The sequence below is a fragment of the Papaver somniferum genome, unplaced genomic scaffold (genome assembly GCF_003573695.1).
Source record: "Papaver somniferum cultivar HN1 unplaced genomic scaffold, ASM357369v1 unplaced-scaffold_154, whole genome shotgun sequence".
NCBI classification, from domain to species: Eukaryota; Viridiplantae; Streptophyta; class Magnoliopsida; order Ranunculales; family Papaveraceae; genus Papaver; species Papaver somniferum.
The window spans coordinates 2,648,974-2,659,616 of record NW_020624820.1 but is presented as its reverse complement, the minus strand read 5'-3'; positions in this window follow the sequence as shown (position 1 = coordinate 2,659,616).

The following is a 10,643-nucleotide window of genomic DNA, read 5'->3' as shown; positions in this document are numbered from 1 at the left end:
CCGTGACGAAAGTCATGATGACGTTTCAATCTTAAAAATGGCTTTGATGATGATAATTGTGAATAACGACTATTATAACATTATAGAAGAATGTTTCAATGATTGAAATACAGAGTTGAGATTACCATATATAGATATAAGCATATATAGTGTGTTCGCACATTAGTGTATAAATCCATGTACCGGAAATCAAGTGTGTGCATACGGTATTGGTGAAGGAGAAGGGTTGGGTACGCGTACTGGCGGAACTTTTCCTCCCGGAAAATTCTACTGAGTTTGGAGTTTACGAACTCATAAACCAGTCACCTTAGGTACTCGTACCCGTACGCGTACTGGCGGAACCTTTCTGACCGAAAAATTCTGCTGAGTTTGGAAACCAAAGCCAACTCAAATCCGGTAGCTAAGGTACGCATACCCGTACGCGTACCCAAGATGGTTATTTCTCAAATCGGTAGTTCATGAACTTAAAACAATAAATTATAAGGAATGCAATCTTTGAAGACCATGGATATATTGTTCATGAATTGATTCAAATGAATCAAACCAATTTTGTTTCAATTGTGCATATGAATAAAGACCTAAGCAATTGAACAACTCTTCAAATAGTTCTTATGAGTCATTTGAACTAGTTTATGAGAAAGATGAATACGATTAATATGGAAGTGCTCATATGGTTAACCATTGGTTAACTATTTGTGAACCAACTAAGTGTACACGTTTAGGTACGATTACTCAAACCTAAATGAAATACATTTCATTTGTGTGTGACAAGCTAAGTTTCTAACGGTTGAAAGATATTAGCTTGTATCTAATCAGGTTTTCATCTAACGGTGAATATTGAATGCTTTGTTACTAAGCTAACACAGATTGCAAACCCTGATTTGAAAACTATATAAGGGAGAACTCTAGCAACTGGAAAACTAAACCCCACACCTCCTGTGTGATACTAGTTGGTTTTACTAGAGTCGATTCTCCTTTAACCTTAGGTTTCTTCTCGAGACCCTGTAGGTTAACGACTGAAAGACACATTGGGATTGTAAAGCCAGACGAAACTACTTCTCTTGTAGTTGAGAGATCTGATCTTGTCATTTTCTATCATACGAGTTCAATTGAATAACTGACTTGAGATTATATCTCCGATAGGGAAAGATAAAAAGAAATCACAAACATCTTTGTCTCATCGTTTGTGATTCCACAACATCTTGTTTCGCTACCATACGATTAAGATTTTTGTGAGGTGATTGATAATTCTAGGATGTTCTTCGGGAATATAAGTCCGGGTTATCAATTAGTTCATGTTCACCTTGATTTCTATCAAAAGACGGAACAAACTCTTAGGTTTATCTGTGGGAGACAGTTTTATCTATTATCGTTGACTTTTCTGTGTGATACATATTTGTTTATCAAAGTGTTCGACTTTGGGTCGTAGCAACTCTTAGTTGTGGGTGAGATCAGCTAAGGGAATCAAGTGCATAGTATCCTGCTTGGATCAGAGACGTAAGGAGAACAACTTTACCTTCAATCAGTGTGAGATTGATTAGGGTTCAGCTACAGTTCAGACCGAAGTTAGTTTGTAGTAGGCTAGTGTCTGTAGCGGCTTAATACAGTGTGGTGTTCAATCTGGACTAGGTCCCGGGGTTTTTCTGCATTTGCGGTTTCCTCGTTAACAAAACTTCTGGAGTCTGTGTTATTTCTATTCCGCATTATATTTTGTTATATAATTAAAATATCACAGGTTGTGCGTTGTATCGATCAATTATGAAATCCAACCTTTGGTTGTTGATTGGAAATTGATTGCTCCTTGGATATTGGTCTTTGGTACCATCCAAGTTTATATCTCTTGTATTTGATAAAGACTCACATATTTCTATTTGTTTGAGTATAGATAAAATCGAGAGATAGAGATATTAACTCCTTGATATACTTTTTATTAAGATTGAGTCTGACTGTCTAGTTGATTCTCTTAAAAGTATATTCGAGTTAGTCCATACAGATTGCTAATCGAAATATTGGGTGGTTGTTAGACCCCCGCATTTTCAATTGGTATCAGAGCAGGCAAACACGTTTAAGACCTCAAAAGTCTGTGTTTGTAGCGATCTGACTCTATAGACATAGGTGTTATCTCTATTAACATACCACCAGTCTTCGATGACTCAAACTACTTATGGTGGAAAATTGCTATGCGAACTTTTTTCAATCGCGTGATTTTCAATCATGGCTATATTTTGTTAATGGCTATGATGCTCCCGTTGTGGCAATAGGTAACGCTATTGTTCCAAAGAATATTGGCAAATACGATGCTGCTGAGATACTTGCTGCAAAGCAAAACTCCAACGGTTTGAATGCCAGCATACATGCCATTACCCCAAATCTTCAGCACCATGTGTCAAATTGCACTAGGTTTAAAGATACGTGGGATATTTTAGAAACCGTATTCGAAGCAAATACCAGTGAAAATGAAGCTAGGCTTCAAAACCTAAATTCCGATTGGGAAAACCTTCGTATGGCATATGAAGATTCATTTGATGAGTTTAATCACAAAGTGTCTGAAATTGTTAATGCATCATTTGCATTGGGTAATACTTTCCTGAAAAGGACATTGTGATGAAAATTCTCATATCGCTGCCATCTAGATACGATTCTAAGAAGCATGCCATCGTTGAGGGAAATAACCTTGACACACTTTCCAGAAATACTTTGATTGGAAAGTTAAGAACTCTTGATCTTGACCGGAACACAGGAAGAACTTCTGCACCCAACGCTGTGAGCACAACAAGTGAATCTCCTAACTTGTGCTGGGTGGATGAATGTTGTTCCAATCATGTTGATTTTGATAAATCACTGATGGTGAAAGAAATCAAAGAGTTCATAAGGAGGAAGAATAGATGTGATTTATATCCATCTTCAGTTAATGCTTCTGATGATTCAACCAAAAAAAATCCTACTCTTAGTGATTACATCGACGATGATCATAACAGGTGTAATGGATTTTTGGCACTTTCTGCAGATTCCCTCACTTTTTCAACTTCTGATTCAGATTTTGAATGTGACACAAAGTTTGTCGATCTCTTGAATAAGGAGATTCTTCAAGAAAATCTTCAACTAATGGCATCCTTGAAGAAAGGTGAATCATCACTCGTGATGAAGAACATTGAGGTAGAGCGTCTTAATGACAATTTTGTCAAAACCATGTATCTAAAGGAAGAAGAGATTAACACTCTTAAGAATGACCTGCAAAGGTTATCTGGAAGTTCTGAAAAAATCTCAGCAATGTTATTCGGTCAGAGATCCTTTGGGAATCAAAGAAAAACTGTAAGCTCAAAAAACACGTTTGTTCCAACTAATCAGAGAACAACAATTGTTGATTGTTGTGTTAAACAGGAAGTGCCACATAAAAACGAAAAATCTTTATTGATTTGTTCTTTTTGTGGAAATTCAAAGCATGATTAAAGCACGTGTTGGAGATTCAGAAGGAGCAATAAAAGAATCACCAAACTTCAAGAGAACATGCAGAAAATGAATTTAGCTCTGGATAATCAAGGTCGTCCAAGAAAATCCAGATCTAAACGAGGTAAGAAATCTGTTTACACAACAGACACTAACAAGCCACTGAAAGGCAATAATTGTGAGCACTTGGTTCACTCTGTCACTAATTAATTCTAGTGACGTCTGTATCCTCATCTTTAACTTGGGAAAAATGAGGTTTGCACTTAGAAGTGGCTCAAGTCTGTGTATTTGTAAATCTTTCTTATATTTGTTAAGAAAATATTCTCCAAAGAAGATGGATGGTGGATAACAAATCCTGAAAGACTCATTCAAAGTCTTTTTAGGGTTTTGTGTTCATAAATCCATATATATTTCTGTGTCCTTCCTTTCTCATTCCTTATCGTAAGATACAATCTCATGGCTCCTGTAACTAGAGGGATCACAAAAAGAGATGCAGTTGAAGCAGTTATGTGTATCTGTGTGAAGGAATCTCTTCCTCAAGAGTAAATAAAGTGAAGTCGACAATCAACGGAGAAGGTTCTTCCTCTAACTGTCTCTTGTCGGTTTGTCATTATGATAATAATTTTAGAGGCATGGTGAAAGATTTCATCAACAAGAGAAATGATTTAAAATCTCAAATCGTTTCCTCTTTGGAAAAGATAACTCACTATGAACAAATGTTGTCTCTAACCAAAAACACCTTGCGTGAACTAAAAAGAGAACTTAGTGAGTTAATGATAGACACATTTTTGTGTCTAAATTGATCTCAATACTATATATTGTTGGCACTCGATTTCGTATTTATTTACAGTGTTTTTTGTGTTTGTAGGTATTTTTGGGGAATAAACATTTTTGGAAGAATTGGCTTAAAAGTGTTAAAGGCATCCTCATTTCAGATAAGAGCACCAATCTTGTTAAAGGCACCCAGCAAATGGATAGAGGCACCCTCTCCTTCTTCATTTTGAAACAGATTCACGGAATTTATGGGAGATTTTAAAGATTCGAGGCAAAGATATCTTCTTGCTTATTATACAGAAAGTTTTCATATCTTGAATCTAAAAGAGATAATATATTTATGAGTTGGTTTTTATTGAAAAGGAGAAAGAAAATCTGGGGTTTTATTTAAAAAATAAAAAAAAGATAATATCCCTAGGATTTTATTCTAGCAAATAAAGAAGATTTGTGATAATGGAGAAAAAAATTATTCATGAGATATGTTTCATTAAAGAGAAGATTTGATGGAGTTATGGAAGAAGATTTTGAAAAGATGTTTGAGTAATGGGTTATTGTGTATAAATAGGGTGCTAGTAGGACCATACAGGATTATCGAGAGTTGGGAGAGGAGACAAAGAGGAATAGGAAGCTGCAGAGCAGATTTTTCTGCTGCTGCATGGAAGAAGAACCTGAAGAACATAAAACCGTATATAACTGTCGTTTCAAGGGTCGCATATTTAACAGTTTGTAACGGTCAGTTTGTAACGATTATCTTCAGTTTGTGACAAGTATTGTAACAGTGATCTCTGTAACGCCTTATCAGTGTTGCGAATTACCTGAGTCATATTTTCCTCTTTGTAAGCACCTTTTTGAGCAATGAAAAATTCCTTTGAGTGCGTTTTCACCATGCGGAGCTATAACCCATCACTGGGACGACGGAGGAAGCTGTTTTTCACCCATGTGGTAATTCTATTTAATTCCTATATGACTGTTTGCACTATTATAATTGATTTATGATTTTTCTTGATTATTTGTGATTTCGTTTGATGTCGCATGCTTAGTCTTAGGTACTTTTGATGCGTCATGCTTGTGATTTACATATAATTCTTTATAAACCTACCTTGGCAAAGACTTAGAGTCGATGTTTGTTATTTTATGAGCTTTAATTGTCCGGTATTAATAGTTAAACCGCATGAATGTGAGAATTGGTGGAATCCCGAGTCCCAGTCATCTCTTCATCCCGTCACCATTTTTGTATATATATTTTCTTGTTTTTAGTATTTTCCATTATTTAAGCCTAAAATCAATTTCAACAATGTAGTTGCAGGAAATCCTACACTACACCCCTCACAAGATTTCATTAACATTCAACTCATTTTAGATTAACAATCTTAATTTTATTGATCCATCTTTGAACAATCTTACAAGAAAAGATAAAGGAATCAAGAATAATCACTACTATAGATTTTCTCTCTCCTATTTACTTGCTTCTCAATCATAAAAGATCTCTCCCTTTCCTTTACAACTGAGCGGCTATTTATAGGGAATTACATAGTGGATGACAGCTAATATGTCCTTTATTTTTGGATATGGATTGCGATATTCTTGCAACCTTACAAATGTTAATCTCGCAAACTCTCTAATTTTCGCAGGATCGTCACATTTTTCTCATGATTTGATGTCGTTTATTATGTCATTTCTGAAATTGTTCTGCAACGCTGTTGTGTTGTGTTGCTGATAATTTCGCTAAGGCATTATTGCTGCGAGATTCTGATCCTACATCTTGCCTCTTCTCATATCTTCTCTGCGAAGTAGAGAACGATGTGAGAAATGCCACAACTGTTTATCTCTTCATATTCTGCATTTATCACACGTATCCTTTCTTCAATCTATTTCTTGACACGTCTTCTGTAACCGCTGCTTTTTAACCGCTCACGTATTTTCGTATTAATGGTGTTTATCTCTTCGAGTAAAAAAAATCTTCTCTATATATTCTTCTTACTCTTCTTTCCATTTCCTTTTTACTTTCTCTTCTCTTTTTATTCTCTCATCTCTGCAACACTATTGTTCTTCCATAAATTCTGCCATTGCAACTTTTTCTTCTTTCTTCTTCTTTTAATCTTTTTAATTTCTTCTTCATCTCCATATTGTTCCCTTTGTAGATCTTCACTGTTCGTAACTTTCTTCCAAATTAATCTTCTTGCTGGTGTTTTCCATGGATTCATCGAGGTTAGTTTTCTTTTTTCTTTCTTATGGGTTTTGCTGAAATTGATCTTGCTTACTGCTTTATTTGATGATGCTGCTTATGTGATTCCCATACTGTTTTTATCTCAGCAAAAACGCCTCTAACACCAAATTTACGGTTCAGAACCCTAATATTCCCAAATCGCAGCATAAGATTGTTGTAAACAAAAGAAAGTCTGCGAATCAGAAGGTAGTAAGAAACATTATTCTTTTCTAATAACAATATTGTTGCCTCTGTTTCTTATCTGGATTGTGATTCGCATGGTGATAAGGATGCCAACAAACCTCTCAAGAAATCTCGCCACCTTAAAACCGTTGAAACCTCTGTTCCGTTCCACTTACTTATCTCTTCTAAATCTCCCGCGACATCTTCGCAAGTTAAACCATTATCCCCAATTCGCGAAAAGGCTGCCTCAGATTTCATTTCTTCAACTGACCTTTCAATGATTGAAACCCCCCTTATTAATCCTTTTGTGAATGAAACTTCTTCTCTTCCCATTGATAATGTTTCTCAACCTTCTATCATTGCCAGTTCTCTACCTGAGCCTCTTCCTTTTTCGAAAGAAACCGTGGAAGGAATAGATATTGCTTTCAAAGTTTTGTCTGAGGTCCTGGATGATGGCAAGAAGTCTCCCGTTGATCCTGTCAAGTCTGGTATTTGTGAAATTCTGAGTAAGTATTTTGGCTCTGATAGAGCTGCTTCGCAAACAACTTTGGAAAAAGAGTGTAATTCTCTTCGTCTCGAAAATCAAAAGCTCCAGAAAGTTTTGCTGGATCGCGACAATCTTCGCAAGAAGAATGTTGAACTGAGAGGTATGATTTCCTTATCTGTGTCTTCAATTTGCCTTTCTAATGACTTTATCCTTTCCATATTTAATTATCCTTGAAATCCCTCTTTCTCATGTTAAGCCTTAAACCAGAAACGAATAATGGAGAGATATCAATTTGAATCTGCTGTTGAAGAAGCCCGTGTTGATAAAAAGATTTTGATGGATCAATATAACCAATTAGATAACCTCTATTCATACTCTGTTGATCATATAAATAACCTTACCAATGAAAATACCCAATTAGTTCGGAGGCAAGATTTATTAAGTAATGAAATATCTCGCCTCTCTTATTCTTTTACTAAAGATAATCTAGGGATGGAATCTTTATCAGATGAGAATAAAACTCTATCTCAAGAGAAGCGAATTTGTTTAAATAAGATGGCGATATCTTCGCAACAACTTAGCATCCTTCAGAAAGTATGTGATGACCAAGAACAATCTCTTCGCTCTTTGAGAAATGAACTTAAAGAAGTAACAGAGTCATCTATCGCTGAAAGAGATACACTCATTCAAGGTAGAATAGCTTTAAGTGTAAAGGTGAATCAACTTAAAGAACAATATTCCAAATTAGAAGAATCTTATTCTTCTCTTGCGAAGAAAAATGCCTTTCTTATTTCTAAAAAGAAAAATCTTCAATCTCGACTTAAAGGTTTAGTTGGAGATAAATTTGATGATGCAATGGACCGTTGGGAGAATAGTTGTTTGACCTTGATTCAACACCTTATTTCGCAAAAGGAAGGTAGTCATAATAGTTTGACTGCCTTAACTATCTTTTCTTTGTCATATCTTTTTGAGTTCTTCATCTTACTGAAATTTTGTATTCCACTTTTCGCAGAGTCTGAGAAAAATCTTCATTCCTCCATTTCTGTTTTGGAGGCTAAATATGCCAAAATTCGCAAAGAAAATGCACTACTTGTCTCTGTTCTCACTGGTTCTCGCGACCGAGCAGAAAGAAGACTTGATTATCTTGCTTACTTTAAGGATATTCAAGATAGGAATCATCAGAGAGCACTTCTTCGTCAAGTTCATCTCCAGGCTGAAGTCCTTATAAATGATATTTTATTGTCCAAATCTCTTCCTCCTACATCAATCAAACCTTTGGAAGTAGATGATGATGAAATTCCTCGTCCTGCTGACAGTGATTATGATTATCAAAGTGGTGGAGATAATAGTCTTCTGGAAGATGGAGAAGAGATCCCTTCTAAGGAAGAAACTGCTGGTGCTAATCAAGATGAAAACGAAAAAGAAATCTCTTCTAAAGAAGTAATTGCTGGCGATAATCAAGGTGGCAGTGAAAACAAGTCCCTTTCAAAGCAATTATTGTTGGTGAAGATCATAATCGAAATGAAGAAGAGGTTGGCGATAATGAGAATATTGGCGAAGAGCGTCCATTATCTCCTTATATTGGAATTAATACTGAAGCATGAGCTTCTTATCTAGTTCTATCTTCTTGAATTGTTTCACCTTTATTATTTCTTGCGAATAATATTCTTCAACCAACTTTGGAATTAATTTTCTCTTTTAGTATTTTGCTGGCGAGAAAGATAATGCCTCTTGTTTACTGATTCCCATACTTGCCTCTAATTATCTTTCTTGCGAGAAATGATATGTTATGAATACTTATAAATATTTTGTTTTGTCATGTGGTCTTATTTTGCCTTCCTAATTAAAGGTCTTATTATACCACCTCTTGTCATTGCGACAAAATTGCAGGACGTCCTTGCACTTTCATGCAAAAACCCATTGATCTTGCCTTAACTTTTTCTTTTGTATTATTGCCTCTTCAGGAATGTTGCGACAATATGATAGGCCTAAATTTTCTTGCGAAAATAAAGCCCCATTACATTGCCGTCTTGCGACGAAATCGCAGGACGTCTTCGCACTTTCATGCGAAAACCCATTGATCTCGTCTTATCTTTTTCTCTAGTATTACTGCCTCTTCAAGATTGTTGCACAAATATGACAAGCCTTAATACCCTTGCGAGTAAAAGCGTCATGACATTTGCGTCTTAAGACACTTATGAGCTCCCTAATGGAGGGTGCCTCCCTTATCTCCCCCCTGGTTTCCCCTTCAAGGAGGCGTACTTCTACCATACAAGGTTATCTCCTCCCATCCAGTCTTAACAACAACTAGTTGTTTTCGCAGCCTCTTATCCCTTTTACCTATAGGGTTTATGGTTATGAGACTGCACCCTAAGTGAGGTTTTCTTCGGGCTGAGTGCAGTATAAGCCAAGACTTGTCAAGAATGGCAAGGTACGCTCCAGACGCCCCTGGCACTCTTGACTCAACCGTGTACCTCGGCGCCTTGATCAAATTATGCACTCCTTGGGAGAGTCCTTATTACCTTAGTCGCCCAACCTAAGTCATATGCTTAAGCTGAGAATCCAAGGTGCCTCTCCTGGATGGGCTTTATTGACCCCAAATCTCCATGACTCAGGTTCCGGTGGCGATGTAGCCTTTCCCTGAGCCATGCAACAGGTACCCCCTTATATGACGTACTTTAGGTCTTACATTTGCCTCTTGCGAAATTTTATTCGCGAACTAGGGTGTACGCCATAAAGGTTCGCCCCTTTCTTTTATGTCATTGTTCTATGATTATCTCTGCGAAAGCTTCGCACATCATGATCTTGTTTTGATATAAATAATCTCGCAACTATTCTTTCAGAATCCATAACTTCTCAAAGCTTCTTACGGATAATATTTTTTTAAGTACAATCTGTTCCATGGTCTGTCAAGTCTATGACCAACATCTCTACCTTCTGGATCCATTAATTTATAAGCTCATGTTCCAACTATCTCCTTAATGATGTAAGGTCCATCCCATTTTTCGCTAACTTTCCACCATTTTCTCGCTGATATATTGGTGTCTCTCGCAGAACTAAATCTCCTGGCTGGAATTCGCGTACTTTGACACGTTTATTATATTCTCGGGCTAATCTTCGTTGATAATTCTCCATATGATGTAAAGCTCTTTCTCTTTTTTCTTCCAATTCATCAAGTTTGCTTAAGATCAAACCCGCACTAAGATTTTTCTACCAAGCTTCTCTCTTTGTTGTCAGAATAACAACTTCTGTTGGTAACACCGCTTCAACTCCGTATGTTAAACAAAAAGGTGACATTCCAATAGCTTCTCTTCTAGTTGTATTATAAGCCCATACTGCATTATGTACTTGTTCGCACCATGCTCTATGATGTCCTTCTAATTTCTTCTTTAATATATCTGCAATTGTTTTGTTTGTTTCTTCTACCTGCCCATTAGCTTGTGGATACAAAGGAGTAAACTTTCCACATTTTATCTTAAATGCATTAAGTAACATTTCTATGTTCTGTCCTTCAAACTGTTTCCCATTATCAGATACTAACTGCGC